The sequence below is a fragment of the Molossus molossus genome, unplaced genomic scaffold (genome assembly GCF_014108415.1).
Source record: "Molossus molossus isolate mMolMol1 unplaced genomic scaffold, mMolMol1.p scaffold_m16_p_17, whole genome shotgun sequence".
Lineage (NCBI taxonomy): Eukaryota > Metazoa > Chordata > Mammalia > Chiroptera > Molossidae > Molossus > Molossus molossus.
Window position 1 is genome coordinate 58800330 of NW_023425352.1, and position 18269 is coordinate 58818598.

Sequence of the window (18269 nt, forward strand, 5' to 3'; positions counted from 1 at the left end):
TAAATGAAAATTAATTTAAAAAATAAAAGCGCCCGGCCAGTATGGCTGTGGTTGAGCATCGACCCATGCACCAAGAGGTTGCCGGTTTGATTCCCGGTGAGGGCACATGCCCAGGTTGTGGGTCCGATCCCCATGGGGGGCATGCAGGAGGTGGCCAATCGATGTTCTCTCTCATTGATGTTTCTATCTCCCTTTCCCTCTTCCTTCTTCTCTCTCTAAAACCAATAAAGAAATAAAATAAAATAAAATAAAATAAGATAAAATAAGATAAAAGTTCCCCAGCAGTAGTAGACATGTTTCCAGGGCTCCTTCGCTACATGTAGCTAGTGGCTACTGTTGGATGGTGCATACAGAACTTCATCATTGCAGAGTATTCTACTGGATGGTGCTAGTCTGGAAGGGAGCCATGTGTCTGGGTGGGCACACCCTCTGGGATCCATGGACCCCTTACTATAAGGAGAGGGGGTACGGCAGAGGAGGACCAGAGTAGAGCCCTTTAAAAGAGCAGGACATGCTAGTTGCCCAAGTTTAAGGACTGTGTGGATGGAGTCCCAACAGTGCTCAGAGGCTAACAGACTATTGAAACAGAGGAGTGGCCAGAGAAACCATAGTCAGAGATCAGAGGAGAGATGGCTGAAGCTGAGTCCTAGAAGCCATGAAGGACAGTTTCAGGATGCAGAAGCCATCAGTAAGCCTAGCACAAGCAGGGTAGACCAGCTGTTTCTTTTCTCCTGGGAATAGGAACTGGGACATAGTGACTGAGTCCATTAGCTGTGAGGGCTGAGTTGGAAGGCCATTAGTGCAGGGGACAGAGCCTGAGGCTGCCTTGTTTGGGAGGCTATGAAGGCTGTGTGCAGGAAGGTGAGAAGCCTGGCCATGGAGAGAGAGGAAGAAGAAAGTGACAGAGGCAGAGAGAGTCTGGCTCCATTCACCTTGCAGTTTCCACGAGGCTGTGACTCCTGGTGTCTTCACAACAGTGCTGCCTCCACTTGTAACCAAGGGAGTTTCAGTGGGTTTCCCTTTATTACAACCCAAGGATCTATGAACAACCGACTCCCCACTGCCCAGCCAGGTGCTCAGTCAAAGCTTGCTGGGTTGTTGCATGAGGAAGATTTAACTGATGGACAAGACTGACACAAGCAGAGGGAAGGAGATGGCCAAGGATCGCGTCTTCATCCTGATAGACATGCCCTCCTCCCTCGCCCTGTTGGCACTGGACTATGGTGGCCCCTCCCTCCTCCTTCCAGCGGCTACACGTATGGCTGGCACTACTTCTGATGTCTCCTTGCATCACCACACGCTCACATCAATTCAGGTGGTGGTTTAGAGCCAATTAAAATTTAAAAGCCACAGGTAGTGAGCGAAGTCCCAAGGCTTAATTTGCTCAGTGGAGTATTATTCTGTGTAATGTCACAGGCACTCCTTCAGCAAACAGGGCAAGATGGAGACCAAGAGATACATCCCCTCTCATGTTTTACTGTAAATGCTCTAATTGGTCCCACTGGGCTGGAGGTGGCATGTGGCTCCGCCTCCTCAGAGCACTGTGAAAGGGCAGAGTCAGCGACTTGGGCCCCCAGCTGAGCTGCCTAGAAGCCCGCTCCCCCCTCCTGTACCACCAAGCAGAGCCCACCACCCCCTCCCTCAATGGGCAGACATGCCCTTTCCTGCCAGCACCCTTGTGCTCTGTGGACTGATCCCGCCAGCCCCTAGGGTGTGCCATGTTCCAGGACTTTGTCATTAGAATCCTTCTCAGTTTGGATGTGAGGTGAATCAGCATCCAAGTTAATAATATGGCAATGCCCATTGTCCAGCCAGCCACCCTGCCTCCAGGACAGCACAGGAGAGAGGATTTATTAATGCTGAGATGGCGACAGCAGTGCTCCGTGGTCAGCTGGATGTAAGCCTGTCCAGTAGGCTTTGATGCTGGGGTTTGGGACACCTGGCTTCTAATGAAATTCTTCCCCTGACCAGAGCGTGGGCCCGGAGAACTTTGTCTCAAGAGGGCCTGCTCCTTCTGGAGAATGTAAACATCAGTGTTGCCAGTCAGAGCAGCTACCCCAGCGGGTGATCTTGGAGTCCACAGGACTTAAATGGCTTGTCCAGTGAGCTAGGCAGTGGCAAACGAGTGGGAATCAGTTTAATGTAATGGCTAAGACTTCTAGATTTGGAGCCAGATGGACCTGGATTCAAGTCCAAGTTCTGTACTTAGCAGCTGGATGCTTTCAGGCAAATCACCTAGCCTCTCTTAGCGCGTTTCCTCATTACTAGAATGCATATCAAAATATCTGCCTTGCCCTGGCCGGTTTGGCTCAGCGGTTAGAGCGTCGGCCTGCGGACCTGAGGGACCCGGGTTCGGTTCCCGCTAAGGGCACGTACCTCTGTTGCAGTTTGTCCCTGGCCCCGTTTGGGGTTGTGTGGGTGGCAACCACTCGATGTGTCTCTCTCACGTCGATGTTTCTGTCTCTCCCTCTCTCTCTGTCTGAAGATAATGCAAAAATGTCCTCCTGTGAGGATTCAAAAAATATATATATATCTGCCTTGCAAGGTCACGAGATGTAGATGAAGTGTTTAGTATAGAGCTTTCAAATAGCCAACTCTGACAAATGGTAGCTTTTATTATTATTGTTATTAAAAGGAATAACAGTAAAAAAATACCCTCAGGTGTCCTGAGGCCCAGTGTCTATCCTGTCCTCTCTCTTGGCTTCTCTCCACCTTCCTTGGAAACAAGACCTGCCCTGTCTGCCTCCCCTGGGCTGCATTATAATGAGGCAGGAAAGTGGAGGGACAGCTTTGAAAGGACGCCATTGGTGCTTAACCATAAGGCATTATTATTACTAATAAGCGAAGTTGAAGGCTGCAGAATCATCTAGAGGTTTTAAATTAAAAATGTTTTAATATTACTATTTATTGGTGGCAGACATCACGTTTTACCCACATTCCTTAGGGAGACACGATTCCAGCATACGCTGTAAATGGAAGCAGTACTTAGCTCACAAGGCTGCCGCACTTTCATCTGGACCCCTCTCCGGGGTGGCCGCTTGCTCTGCCGCGAGGGAGGGCGTTCAGAACAGAGGCCCTTTGTTCTCAGAGGTTCTCACGGGGTGAGCGTAGCCCGAGTTCGCTGCTGCCAGCCGCAGAAGTGAAGTCTGACTGGTTTCAGAACGAAAGGGATTTTTGAAAGACAGTATCAGAGCATCCATGGGAAAGCTGGGGACTCAGGGTCAGGGTGGGTGGCACCGGGAGCAGTCTGAATTGTTCTGCAGGGAAGGCTTGGCATGGAGCTGGTACCATCACTGTCGTCACTGTGACGCCTGGGGACACTGGGGCTGCCTCTCCCTCTGGGATGCATCCTCTCCTGACCCTGCCTCTGTGCCACAGGCAAGTCCTGGGCATCTACTCTGCTCGCCCTTGGTGACATACTGGGCTTCAGCTGCGAAGTCCAGTAGGCACAGTTAACCGTCTGCATTGTGTTCTGAGCGAGGAGCAGGGCTCTGCCTCCCAAAGACTCTATGTAGGATATGACTTAGTAAGAAGAATTTATTGTGGGGTGGCAGAAAATGATGTATGTCAATGACAAATGCTAGAGGTCTTCAGAATCCCTAACCAGTGGACTGCGACCATGTCGAAACCTTGCCTGGCACGCTTTTGGTGTATCCTGCCTCGACTGGTACTTCTGTGCCTCCTGCTGTGTTGAGAAGGACCTGGGCTGCTGAAAGTTGAGGCCAGACCTCAAGAGGAGCAGTGACAGGCTTCCAGGGAGCTCAGGAGCTGGGGAAGGAGGGTGAGGGAGTCCCGATGGCTGGACCCATCCCTGCCTCTAAGGTCAGCAAGGACAGGCCGAGGCGGGGGCAGTTGTCTAGCAACCAGTGAGTCAGAGCCAAGGTCGCAGGGCAGAGGGAGCTCGCAGTGCAGCCATGGTGGGGAGCACCCTGCTGCCTTTCTGGAGATATGTTTAGGTTGGACACCCCTTTTTCTGGGCCCCAAAGGCCTTTTCCTGCTCTGACAGCATAACTCATCCCAGGGACTTCACCACCCCTGCCCCAGCAGGTGACCACCACGCTCCAGGGAAATGACACATAGCTTCTCCTCACCAAGTGGTAAGGACTTCCCATGACGTCTTCTGGCTGTTTTCCAAAAACAGCGTCTGAGCAGTCAAACACCAGTAAAACACAAAAGCGGATCTTGTTCCTACAACAGAAAAAAGTAGCACTGCTCTGTTCAAATCATGGGTTGGTGGATGGCTGTGTGGGGGCCAGAACCCACGCGGCCTCCCCTGCGTCACCTGAAACAGCACCATGAGCCCTTAGGACGGTGGTCCTTGAAATGCGGTCTCTGTATCAGCAGCTTCAACATGGCCTCGGAACATGTTCAAAAGACAAACTCTCGGACCTCACACCAGACTTACTGAATCAGACACTCTGGGGCTGGGGCCCAGCACTCTGTTTCAACAAGCTATGCAACACCTTAGAATTTTTAAAAATGATTTTATTGATTTTTTAGAGAGAGAGGAAGGGAGAGGGAGAGAGAGGTAGAAACATGGACGAGAGAGAAACATCAACATTGATCGACTGCCTCCTGCACGTCCCCTACTAGGGATTGAGCCTGAAACCCGGGCATGTGTCCTGACCTGAAATTGAACCAGTGACCTCCTGCTGCATGGGTCGGCACTCAAACACTGAGCCGCAGTGCCGGGCTCCTTAGGGTTTTGAGGAGATGTGCTTTTTCTTGAAAGGCCTCACTTTCCCTATCTGTTAAAATGAAGCATTTGAATGATTTTCTAAACTACAAATTCAAATAATTCCATGGAATGGAAAAACCTGGGTACCTTGCTCTACTCTGCTACCAATGAGCTGAGTGTCATTGGGTGAGTCACAAAATCTCTCTGGGCAGTTTCCGTGTCCATCAAAGGAAAGGCATTCAGATGGTTTCATGGAGGAGGTGGTACCTGAGACATGGTCTGGATTATACGACTTCTGTGGGCTACCTGTTGACTGGTGCGTAGGACCAGGTATGTTTGCAAAGTGGCTGTTGTGGCCCTGATTTTCAAAGCACAGACTGGAAACAGCTGGGTATTCGCAACTAGGACACCGGTTAAATAAATGATGGCGTACCCATGCAATAAAACATTCTGCACTGTCAAAGGGAATGAGGAGAATGTATATGTACTGATTTAGGCCAATCTCTCAGACACATTAAGTGAAAAAGCCCAGGTAGAGAACATCGTGTATAATATGCTAAGATTTGTGTGAAAAAGATATGTCTGAATATCTGCAAGACAGATACAGTCGACGCCCCTGGAAGGGCATGCTGGAGACGGGCGGAGGGGGCGGAGCAAGACCTACTTTCACTCCAGCCCCTTTGCTTTGAGTTTTTAAAGCATTTCCCTGTACTACTCAAAACATGAAAACGCAACAAAAAGCAGCAGCAACAGAGACAGTCCTGTCGGGCCCTCTGACTCTTGGATGCTCGGAGTCCTTGCAGCGGAGGCTGGAAGTCAGAGACGAAGGAGGCTCACGGCGCCCTGAGAGAGGAAGCCGGGCAGTGGGGCAGCGGCTGCGGCAGCGCTCACCATCAAACCGCACAAAGCCAGCGCCCCAGGAAGGCTCTCCTGCGGCCCCAGCGGGCTGATCTCATGCACAGCTGGATCTGGGCCGAGGGAGACAGTCAGCTTCCTTCTCAAGGCAAGGAGTCAGGGTTGGGGTCCCTCAGACGCCCACCCTGTGGAGAATTATAAGTGCCCAGTCATGTTCTGTGAAGGCTGAAAGGTACCTTGACCCCGTTTCTCCTCTCTGCAGGCAGAAATCCTTATGGTGGCTCGTCTCACGTGGCTGGAGCAGAGGGTGGACGCAGGGAGTGGCCAGACTGTACAGTGCAGGGAGCTGGGGCTGCGTGAAGGCCCTCTGTCCTGCAGGCTGCAGGGAGACCTGACCCTGCAGGCCCTGGAGCCGTGGGAAGTGCTGAGCTAACCTGCGTGGTTCCTCTGTCTGCGGCCGGGAGGGAGGCCGGGAGCTGCAGGGGGAGAGAGCCTGGATGTGCGTGGCCAGGGGCTCAGCACGCCTAGGAAGGCTGGCTGGTCTGAATTGGGGGGGGCATTGTAGGGGAGCAGCCAGAGCTGGAGTCAGCAGTCAGGAAGAGGAAGGAAGGGCGGGAGGAAACTTACATGGCCCCGTGGCCTCTGATGGACCTGGGCTATGGGGGTGCAGAATTTTAAGTGAAAGAAGGGGTCAGAGGAAGTTGCAAAAATTGGGGTGATGACCAGATTCACAGGATTTAGAAGAGGTCAGTCTGGGGGTGCTGGGGAGAATGGCTGGAGGGGGCACCGAGGCAGGTAGCCGGGGCATTTATCTGGTCTGGGAGTGGGTGCCCAGCACACACAGGCTCACTGCTTGACAGCCGCTGCTGCTTGAACACACGAATAGCCGGAAATGTAAACACTGTGAGGTCCTGCACAGCACCCCGGCATCGAGAATTAGCCCTGAGGCAACAACTCGACTACATCACACTCAGTTCCAGCTGAGCCACCTAAGCAGGGCAGGGCTGGTCCAGTTGCCCACTGATGCCTTTCCCCCAGTTCTTCGTGAGAAATGCCAAAAACAAGCACCCAGCCCTGCCTCCTGGTCCTACCCTCCCTATGCACCATTGTTTAGGTATTATTAGTTAAGAGAGGGACTAATTTGTGTAATAGAAAAGTCACGGAGAGAGAATGTGGTGTAAATGTTAATCGTTTTTTTAACTTCACATTATGTGATCCGTTAACATTAATATTTAATTTAATGCAGTCAAAAGATTAATGCTTGTGTTTATTTCTAAAAAAGGCAAGGATGCTCCAGGCTGCTTTGCAGCTTGGTTGAGCTTTGGGAAAAGAAAAAAACACCCACCCAGAACGGAATAAATGTATTCATGCTGCAATAATACAAATACCCTCTCCCCTACCCGCTCTCCCTCCTCAATTCCTAAAAATAAGCCACGGGGTTCTAATGGGGACACTGATTAAATATTCGGCTCTGTAATTTATGTCCAAGTGAATCCCAACAGGAACCACGGGATCTGGAAATCTGTTGTGAAATAATTATCCTGAATGACATTGTCGAGATGGTCTGCAAGGGTGCTGTCAATAATGCATTAGCCCAAATCTGTTTGAAATACAGCAAGGAAATTACACGATATTCATGGGAACCTGAAAGAATTATCAGTAAACAAATTTAATCAACTTGATGTTATGCATACCACTCAACCTCTTATTATCTGATCATCTAGGTTTAGAACACGCAGGGGAATTGAATGAGGCGGGATGCGAGGCTGAGTGTGTGTGTGTGTGTGTGTGTGTGTGCGTGTTGGGTGGAACCAGCCTCGGGTCTCAGCATTTCTCCTTGGCTGCATTTCATTTGCATTTTTCTCGAGGCCTGATTGTTGGCTCCCAGCTCTCACCCACGCCTGGCCCTTGAATTTTTATTTTTCACCCCCACGCCAGAGCCCTGATTAGAAGTCAGCCGATGGCCCACCCATCTCCACATGCCTTTCTCCCCCCCACCTTCCAGAGAAGTGGAGGCTGCCCCTGCTATGGAGCTCAGAAGTAACAAGGTTGGATGGAAAGGCGGTGAGTGCTGTTGTCTGGGGAGGTGCTTCCCGGCCTAGAAGAAAACCCTAACTGAAGACCTGACACTGATTTGCTGGCTGATCTTACCTAAGTCCCTTCCCATGTCCGGCCTTAGTTTTCCATCTGAAAAATGAGTCTTGGTCAGGGTAGTCTGTAGGATTTTATGAAATCTTGGTAGACACTCAGGAGCATCATCTCCTTTACTTGCTTCTGCTCCTTGTGCTCTAGGACCTGATGGGGACACCAAGGGGAAGGGGCTTCTCAAGACCACATGGGAAATTGGAAGCAGAGTCAAGAGAATGTTCACTCCTCATGACCCCTCTGCACCCCCAAGTCAGAACATTGCGTTTCATCTTCACAAAAGCCACAGAGAACATTCTGAATCTTTATTTCAGAGCTGACCCCTAGGTTCTGTGTCAGGGGACTTGGCTTGTTTTCTTGGGTGTACAACTCACTTTCTACATTTAGGTCTCAGTTTCCCCACCTGTGCAATGAAGGGGCTGGGTAGGTGACTTACGTATGCCTCTTATTTTAGTTTTTTTTTTTTTTTCCTTATCTTCACCCGAGGATGTTTGTTGATTTGAGAGAGAGAGAGAGAGAGAGAGAGAGAGAGAGAGAGAGAGAGAGAAGCATTGATGTGAGAGAGAAACATCGACTGGCAGCCTTCTGCACACGCCTTGACTGGAGATCAAACTGCTACTTAGGTAGGTGCCCTGACCAGGAATCGAACCTGCAACCTTTTTGGTGTATGGGTGGATGCTTTAACTAACTGAGCCACTGGTCAGGGTGTCTCTTATTTTAGCTTTGACATGCCACGTTGTCCCCTACTTTCTAAGTTTCTCAGTGGCTGTAGCTTCATACTTGGAGGAGGGTGTAGTTTTCAGTTCTATTTCTAGGCTGTAACCCTCCCTTCTAACTTATCTGTGGAGTGAAAGTACATTCCTGTCGAGTCTCTGCTGGGCCCGTGCCCAGGCCAGGCCTTGTGGTGGGGAGAATGCGCTTACTGAGTCCTTCTTTGTGCCTGGCCCTGGCCCTGTATCGATATAACTTGATGGAACCCAGGAAGTTCCACCTGGGGACTAAGTAAAAGCCAAGTCATTTAACAGCTTCTCTTTGGACACCTACTGTGTGTTTGTCCCGAGACCTGGCATTATGTAGGACAGTAATAACATCTGTAACACCCCTTGCCTGGGAATGGGCCATCATGAAGTAAAGGTAGGAATACGAGGCAGAAAACAACTGTATTTTAAAGAAAACCCAAAGCAAAGAGGAACAGACTCCCCTCCAGAAGCCTCCAGCCGGCACTGCAGCCCAGCAGGGGCCGCACACCGTCCGGCGGCACTATTCAGTGTGGTAGCTACTGGCTCCCGGTGGCTGCTGAGCACCTGACACGTGCTGGTTCTGACGGAGATGTGCTGAAGGTGTAAAGTCACACTGAATCGCAACTATTTGTACAATAAAGGGATGTAAAGTGTCTCAAAATATTTTATATGATTACATGTTGAAATAATATTTTGGATATATTGAGTTAAATGAAATATATTATTAAAATTAATTTTACCTGTTTTGTTTTGCTTATTTGACTGTGACTAGTAGGAAATTTAAAAAAATATGTGCCTTATAATTCTATTGGAGATAAAAATATTTAGCTCACAAGGACAGGGAATATCAAGAGTGGTGGTGTGACCTTTCCTTCCCATTCTCGTGGGGCAGGCTGCAAGGGGGTTTGTCCTCACTCCCTATAAGGTGTTCTAAGAGAATCACTCATAGAAACAGATGGAGGGGTGCGGATGAGGGAAGATTGGTATGTTATTTCTTGGTTTGACTTCTCCTTAGCAGGGGAATTGCTGATCTGCTCCCTGCATTATTTGAGCAGGGGGAAGAGATGACTGGAGAATGTGGTAGGCAGAATATGCCCCGTCAAAGCGGTTTACCTCTTCATCTCAGCAACCTGTCAATATGTTACCTTATGTGGCAAAAGGGACTTTGCATATTTGACCAAGGTTAAGGACCTCAAATGAGGAGATTATCCTGGGCTGTGTAGCAGGAGTTAATCTAATCACACGAGTCCTTGAGGTAGGAGGACTTTCCTGGCTGCTGTCAGGGAGATGGGATGACTAGGATGATGGAAGAGGAGGCAGGAAACATTAGACGTATGATAGGGACTCAACTTGTCATTGCTAGCTTTGAAGCTGGAGGAAGGGGACCATGATGCAAGCAATGCAGATGGACTCTAGAAGCTGGGAACAGCAAGGAAACACACTCTCCCTGGAGCCTTTAGAAAGGAACACAGCCCTGCTGACACCTGGATTTTAGCTCAGTGACCCCTGCATTGGACTTCTGACCTGCAGAACTGTATAATACATTTGTGTTGTTTTAAGCACTGTTTGTGGTAATTTGTTATGGCAGCAATAGGAAATGAATGCAGAGAGACATATTGGGTTGGAAAGAGGGTCCAGCATTTTGACGTAAGAAAATTGCATGAGTTGCTCATGAGTCAAATGGACATCTTGGAATACAGCCAGGCTTGAAACATTCTACCACGGCCCATCCAAGAGCCTGCATGCGGAGGACTTCTGGGAGTTCAGCAGCAAGAGACTTTGGCATAGACCACCAAAGGTGGTAGTCGAGGGGGTTCAGAGGATGTCAGGTTGGATTAGTTCTTGGGGATGTGTGGTGGCGAGCCCTCTGTCCTTTAAGGTCTCCTGAAGAGCTCCTGTGTGCATTCCAAGAGCAGTGTGGAGCCTACCGCATAGAGATTATTCCCACATAGAGATTATTATCAGAGACAGTGAAGATTGAGCCATGAAAGAGCTATTAGATAGGCTAGGTTATGCTAAGTAGCAAATGGCCCCCAAATCTTGGAACTTTATGACAATGGAGAAATATTCCTAGTTCATTATCCATGTTCATCTCTACTCATTCTGCTGGGATCTGTGTTCACATGTTATTTGCTACAGCAAGCCACATGGTTCCACCAAATTTCAAGGGGACAGGAAACTGCAGTCTTACCTTTCTGTCCTGCTTTCCAGGCCCACAGGCTCCCAAGGAGCGGCGGCCCCCGGAGAGGAAGAGCAGAGCATGTCTCCCTTGTGGCAAGACTCAGGCTGCTGCTCAGCTGGCGTGGGAGGAAGGGAGGGCAGAGGTGCTAAACTAGACCAGCAGTTGAGATTTTAAACCAAACTGAACTTTGCATTTAGATATTGAAAGTGAAGGGAGACGAGGGCTCTTCCTGCAACGTCGTTACGAAGTGGAAAACAGATTTATCAGGGCATGAACGAGGGCAGTACGCAGAAAGACAAAGCCGTGTCTCATGTGGCCCACAGGTTTCAGACGCTGCCCGTGCATTAAATCCTCAGAACAGCCCTTTAAAGGTGTCACTATTATTACCTTCTTTTTACATATCACAAAACCAAGGCTCAGAAAGGTTAAATAATGTGATAAGTGGCACACAGCTCAAGAAGCTAGCCAAAACTCAAACTCAGATTAGTCGGACTCTAGTATACTCTTTTTTTGTTTGTTAATCCTCACCTGAGGATATTTTTTCATTGATTTTTAGAGGGAGTGGAAAGGATGGAGGAAGGGAGAGAGAGAGAATGCACCCCAACTGAGGCCGGGTTCGAACTTCCTTGACCGGGAATTAAACCCGTGACCCTTCGGTCCACAGGCCAATGCCCGACGCTCTAACCGCTGAGCAAAACTGGCCAGGGCTCAGTCTACTTAAAAAAATTTTTTTTAAAAATTGATTTTAGAGGAAGAGAGAGACAGAAATATTGATGAGAGAGAACATTGATCGGCTGCTTCCTGCATGCCCCACACTGGGGATCCGGCCCACAACCTGGACATGTGCCCCGACTGGGAACCGAACCAGCGACCTCCTGGTGCATGGGTCGATGCCCAACCACTGAGCCACATCAGCTGGGTGGCCCAGTATACTTTTGAAAGCCATTCTGGTTTTATGGTGCCATACTACTCTAAGTGACCCTCCTGGAGTGGACAAGGACAGCTGCTTATATTGTGAGTGATCCCTTTGTGGTAAAAGGATAAGATCGGAAAAGATTCCCCCCGATGTAGCAAAAGGGAACTGACATTTCTGAGACACCGACCGTGTGCCAGGCCTGTCCACATACTTGGCGTTACTTAATTCCCAGGGCTACTCTCTAGGCCAAGCAATCCCACCCCAGTCTTGCAGATCAGCTACACTGAGGCATCAAGAGATCATGTGACTTACTTAATGTCAAGCAACAAACAGGCAGTATTTAATCTAGTTCTGCCGCTGCTGGGCGGGACAGTCTTCAGGAGGGTCTCCAGGATGAGAGGATGTGATGGACACAAGGAGAATGGCAAGTGAGGTGCAGAGATGAAAGTTTGGGGACCAAGAGTAGGCAGGTGTGGTTGGCACTGAGACAGTGGGGGCGAGAGGAAAGGCAGCTGGAGTCAGGTGGGGAGTTGTTTGGAATGCCAGGCTGAGGGTTCGGCTTTGTTCCCTCCGTCCTTAAGAGACCATTCGGAGTGAGGTCCGGGGCACAGCTGGAGGGGAAGAGAGAGCCAGAAGCTCAGTGAGGTTTCCAGCCTCTGCCGAGCCTTAGTGCTGGGGCTTCCTGCCCACAGTCGTTATCTCCTGGCAGGCAGGAAACAGAAAGGGCTAGTTTAGGGAGGTGTTCCCCAAGACAGAAAATGGTTGGAAAAATTAATGGGGAAGGTCTGAGACACAGCAGGACAGACAATGGGAGGCACCGAGGCAGGGACGGGGCAGAAGACAGTGGGAGGGGTGTGCCTTTGGCACATGACAGACTTCTTTCAGGTCGAGCCTTGTCATTTACTACCTATGTGACCCTGGGCACATAGTTTTGCTTTTATAACCTTGAAATTAAATGAGACCCTTCAGATTTTCTCACTTTAGTTGAAAACGCTTGGAAATGTAGCCCCTTTGGTATATCTGACCTTGATGCGCCCTTTCCTGCGGGGGACAGGGAAGCCTGGCATGCCATCGGCGGTCTACCCGTCCACTCAGCCTCCTCCCAGTGGAGATGTTGCCACTCTTCATTTTATCTTCTTATCTGAGCTGGTTTAAATGGTCCCTTTGGGATTGCTGAGTACTCTTTAAGTAAAGGCTGTCTTACAATTTCACCCCTTCCCCTTCTTTCCAAGACAGCACCTCGTTTTGGAGGAGTTGGTGGCTTTCTCAATGCAGTAGGAGAGGGGCCTTCGATCTGGATGGTGTCCCTCACATCCCAGAGCTAGTCTGCCTGCTCCCTGGACTGGTGGCCACTAGCGTATGACCGGTCTTCTGGGTGATATGCAGGTGAAGTCTGTGGTTTTGGCCATGTGTCCTCAGGTCACAAAATCCCTGTCCATGGTGGCTTCTGTCTCTGGAAACTAAGCCTCTGCCCTTTGTGTCCTCTTTGGATCCCCTCCTAGATAGAGTCGGGGTGCTGCCTCAGCTCATTCCTCTGGTCCTTCCTGTGGCTGCTGCTGCGCCGTCACCCTCTGCCAGGTTGGAAAGCTCCCTTGACCTGTCTAGTTAGTGTCTTCAAGGGGAGATTGCAGTTACAGGGAAGGTAGAACTCAGTGGCCTGAACTCCAGCTTCACTTTCCTCCCTCCCTCTCTCCACCCATCTTTTCTTTCTCACAACTTCTTGAATGTGAAGGCAGAAACACCCGATTTTTATTTGGGGGGAAATACCGGGCCACGTGGTTCAGGGTGCTACATGCCTGAACTCCAGGGACAGACAGATAACTCAGGCTGGACAATAAGATTGTTCCCTTCCCCTGGCCAGTGACTGGTTCAGGGACGGCCATGTGACCACATTTGTACAATAAGAGGCATCTTTGGGAACTTATTAGAACTTAGAAAAGCTCTCTTTTCAATTTTTTTTTAACATTGAAATACAATTTATATAGAGTGAGACGCACAGCTCTTTGGTATTCTGTTTGAAGAGTTTTGACAAACGTATACACATTTGTGTGACTAACACCCAATAAAGGTTTGACGATTTCATCACCTGAGAAGTCCTTTAGGCCCTTTTCCAGTCCACCCCAGAAGGTCTCCTCCTGTCCCTTTGCAGTCAGTACCACTGTCTCCCCAGCATGCACACCAGAAGCCTCACCGTCTGACTGCTCTCGCCACCATTACTCCTGCTGTCCTGGACCTGTTCTTCGGGGCTCTCACCCCTTCCCCCCATCCCACTTACCGGTCGTCTGTTCCTAGTCCAACACCACACTGCCTTGCAGTCAGGCAGTACACATTTCCTATGTTTTTCCTTACAAAATTGTTTTTGCCAATTAAGTCCTTTGAATTCTCATGTAAATTTTAGAATACTATTTTAGTTTATCAAAAAACACAAAAAAACAAACCATGCTGGGATTTTGACTGGGACCTCACTGAATCTACAGATCAATTTGGAGAAAGTTGACATCTTACCCATATTGAATCTTCAGTCCATGCACATGGTATATCTCTCTAGTTTGTTTAGTTCTTTCCTTCTTTATAGCAATGCTTTGTTGTTCTCAATACAGAGGACTTTCTTTATGTTCATTTCCAAGTATTTCATATTTTGTGATGCTATTGTAAAGAGCATTTAAAAAATTCATTTTCTAGTTGTTTGTTGCTAGTATAAACTTCTCTTTTAGTGTTTGGGAGGTAAGCCAGGCAAGGCCCACCATGGGGACATGATCTTCCTGGGAGTGAATTCAGAATGGAGGGGAGGATAGCCGGGGGGTGGGGGGGTGGGGGATGCTCTGAAGAAAGGATTTGATCTCCTATATTCAGTTTTGCCTGAAACCAGGTCTAGCCTGGACTTGAATGAAGGCAATAAATTCATCTATTTCTGCTGAAGTCATTTAGAGCTGGATTCCTGTCATTTGCAGATGAGAGTTTGACGGAGTGGATTTCTGACTTAGCTCAGTCTTGCAGACTAGTGTGTATGTGAGGGTATGAGTTCCATGCAAGAAGGAAAGAAAACGCACGAGTCACCAATTCCTGTTTTATCTCCCCAGGAGTGAGAGCTGCGGGCCTGCTGGCTTCCTCACTAAGTGACCTATTGTGTGGCCCCATGCTTAATTTTTTTTTTTTTTAATCCTCACCCGAGGACATTTTTCCATTTTTTTTGTTCAGATAGAGTGGGAGGGAGAGAGAGGAAGAGAGAGAGAGAGAGAGAGAGAGAGAGAGAGAGAGAGAGAGAGAGAAACATCGACGTGAAAGGGACACATTGAGTGGCTGCCACCTGTACAACCAACCAGGGCCGGGGACAAACTGCAACCGAGGTGCGTGCCCTTAGCAGGAACCCAACCTGGGTCTCTCTGGACCGCAGGCTGACTCTCTAGCCGCTGAGCCAAACCGGCCAGGGCAATTTTATTCTTTTCTCCTCCCTCCCTCCCTCCCTCCCTCCCTCCCTCCCTCCCTCCCTCCCTCCCTCCCTCCCTCCCTCCTTCCTCACTCCTTTCCTTTCTTCCTTCCTCCCCAAACACAGTCTAAACCTGTGGGGAAGAATTTAGAACCAACGTCGTCTCTGTTAGCTGGACTGTGGTCCTGCCATTTGAGATGCAACAGATCCCCTCAATGTTACTGAGGAACACAGGATTTATTTTCCCACCCCTTGGGGCCTGTGGCATCACAAAAGCACACTAGGTTTTGATGGCTGCTTTCTGTGCAACTCAGGAATGTCACTGCCTATTGTTATTTTTTATTTTTTTCTCATCACCAAGAAATTGTCTTTATTTGTTGATGATATGACTTTTTTCTATCACCATTTGTCACCCCCAAACTCTCTTCCACGGCCACCATCCCTGTCCCCCTGCAATCCCCACGCTGATGTCCAAGTCCATGAGTTTTTTCTCTTTTTTGCTCAATCCCTCTACTCCCCAAACATGCCCCTCACCAGAGCTGTCTGCCTGCTCTCTATGTATGAGTCTGTTTTTAGTTTTCTTGGTTCAGTTTGTTAATTAAATTCCACATATAAGTGAAATCATATGCTACTTGTCATTCTCTGACTGGATTATTTCACTTAGCATAATGTTCTCCAGGTCCACCTATGCTATTGCAAAGGGTAAAATGTCTTTCCTTTTTATGGCTTAGTAGTATTCCATTATGTAAATGTACCATAGTTGTTTTATATATACATATAAATGTATATATTTATTTATTTTTATTTATTAATTTGTTTTTGTTACAGATGTTTCTCATTTTTCCCCCTTTGACACCCTCCTCCCCTTCCCCCCCACCCCATCCCCAGCTTTGTTGTCTATGTCCATTGGTCATGCATACATGCATGTAAGTTCTGTGGTTTATCTTTCCTCCCCCAACCCCCCTCCTCTGAGGCTTGTCAGTCTGTACCCCACCTCTATGTCTCTGGGTAAATTTTGTTCATCAGTTTGTTTAGTTCGTTTTATTCCACAAATAAGTGAGATCATGTGATATTTGTCTTTCTCTGCTTGGCTTGTTTCGCTTAGCATAATACTCTCCAGGTCCTTCCATGCCATCTCAAAGGATAAGAGATCTTTCTTTCTTACAGCTGCATAGTATTCCACTGTGTACATGTAGCACAACTTTTTTATCCACTCATCTACTGATGGACACTTAGGTTGTTTCCAGATCTTAGCTATTGTAAATAGTGCTGCTATGAACATAGGGGTACATATATTCTTTCTGATTGGTGTTTGAAGTTTCTTAGGGTATATTCCTAGAAGTGGAATTACTGGGTCAAATGGCAGTTCAATTTTTAACTTTTTGAGGTAACAACATAGTGTTTTCCACAGTGGTGGCACCAGTCTGCATTCCCACCAGCAGTGTACTACAGTCCCCTTTTCTCCACACCCTCGCCAACACTTGTTTGATGATTTGTTTATGGCGGCCTTTCTGACAGGTGTGAGGTGATACCTCATTGTTGTTTTAATTTGCATCTCTCTGAAGATTAGTGATGTTGAGCATTTCTTCATATGTCTCTTGGCCATTTGTATGTCCTGTTTGGAGAGGTGTCTATTCAGCTCCTCTGCCCATTTTTTAATTGGGTTCTTTGTCTTCCTTTTGTTGAGTTATATAAGCACTCTATATATTTTGGAAATGAACCCCTTATCTGATGCATCATTGGCGATTATGGTCTCCCATATAGTGGGATCCCTTTCCGTTTTGATGGTTGTTTCTTTTGCTGTGCGGAAGCTTTTTAGTTTGATGTAGTCCCATGTGTTCATTTTTTCCTTTGTTTCTGTTCCCTTAGGTGATGTATCAGTGAAAATTCTGCTGCGTATGATGTCTGAGATTTTGTTGCCTACATTTTCTTCTAGAATTTTTATGGATTCATGACTTACATTTAAGTCTTTTATTCATTTTGAGTTTATACTTGTGTATAGTGTAAGTTGGTGTTCTCACTGCCTCTTGTTAAATTCTCTCAGTTTAGCCCAGCTTGTGTGGCTCAGTAGATTGAGTGTCATCCCATGTACTGAGAGGTTGCCAGTTCGATTCCCAGTCAGGGCACATGCCCAGGTTGTGGGCTCGATCCCCAGTAGGGGGTGCGCAGGAGGCAACCAATTGATGTTTTTCTCTCATAGATGTTTCTATCTCTCTCTCCCTCTCCCTTCCTCTCTATCTAAAAAAAAGTCAATAAAAATATATTTTAAATTCTCTCAATTTAGACCCCCCTCTGATTGTAGAGGGAGGACTTGGGGGTGAGAGTGCGGAAAGTGTGTATGGGAAGCACTTGCTATTTTCTCCAGTAGTTTAGCCTTTCATCCATGCAACCATTTGTCCTATTGGTACTGTTATTGGAAGGGAAGCAAAACATGCATTGGGTGCATTTCATATACATTATTTCATGAGTCCCATTCCAAACCTTTGAGATGGACATTATCTCCCCCATTTTTCAGATGAGGAAGCTGAAGCTTAGGGCATTTAAGCCACGTATGAGTCAGGACATTGAGAAAGTGACAGAGCTGACATTCAAACCCCCAGTGCCCACACTCTTTTTGTTTTGAGAAGCTGTCATGGTTTTCTGTGTGAGGTCCATGCTAAGCAGTGTACGGGAAGGTGGAGGATTACCAGTGACTGGGTGTGATATTGTTACAGACCCAGCAGTCGTCTTAGGCGTTGAGACAAGGAGTGGCAGCTGTAATACAAAGGGGAAGGCAGAGTGTATTACTGTAATGATGCTAATGTTCAAAATACAGGAACAAACCGAGAATTCCAGGGAATTCTCTAAATCCTAAGTTATTCTTAAGACTTCCAACGTCTTCATTCTGTTCACTCATTATTATGTATAGCTACATTTTTTGTTTAAGAAATAAGAAATAGTAAGTTAGTGGAATAGAATATAGCCTATAGTGGCTTTGAAACACCGGAAAATGCCAGAGAACATAATTGGGTAGTGTTTGAATAATGTAACACCGAGATCTCCAGCAAGGTTAACAGCGCTAAGGAATTATGAGTTTTCCAAAACTTGTTATTTCTTGGAACACTACTCATAAGACTTATGTAAAGTATACTATGCATATAAACCTACCAACATTTATTTTATTTGCAAGAATAACTCACCATTTGCAGTAAAAGGACCATCAAACACACACTGCACACAACAGCAGCTATGAGTTAGACTGACTCCTGTCACCCCTCACCTTCAACTCTGCTGTGGGCCTTCCCTACTCGTGGTATTTTGTTTGTTTTAATCCTCACCCAAGGATA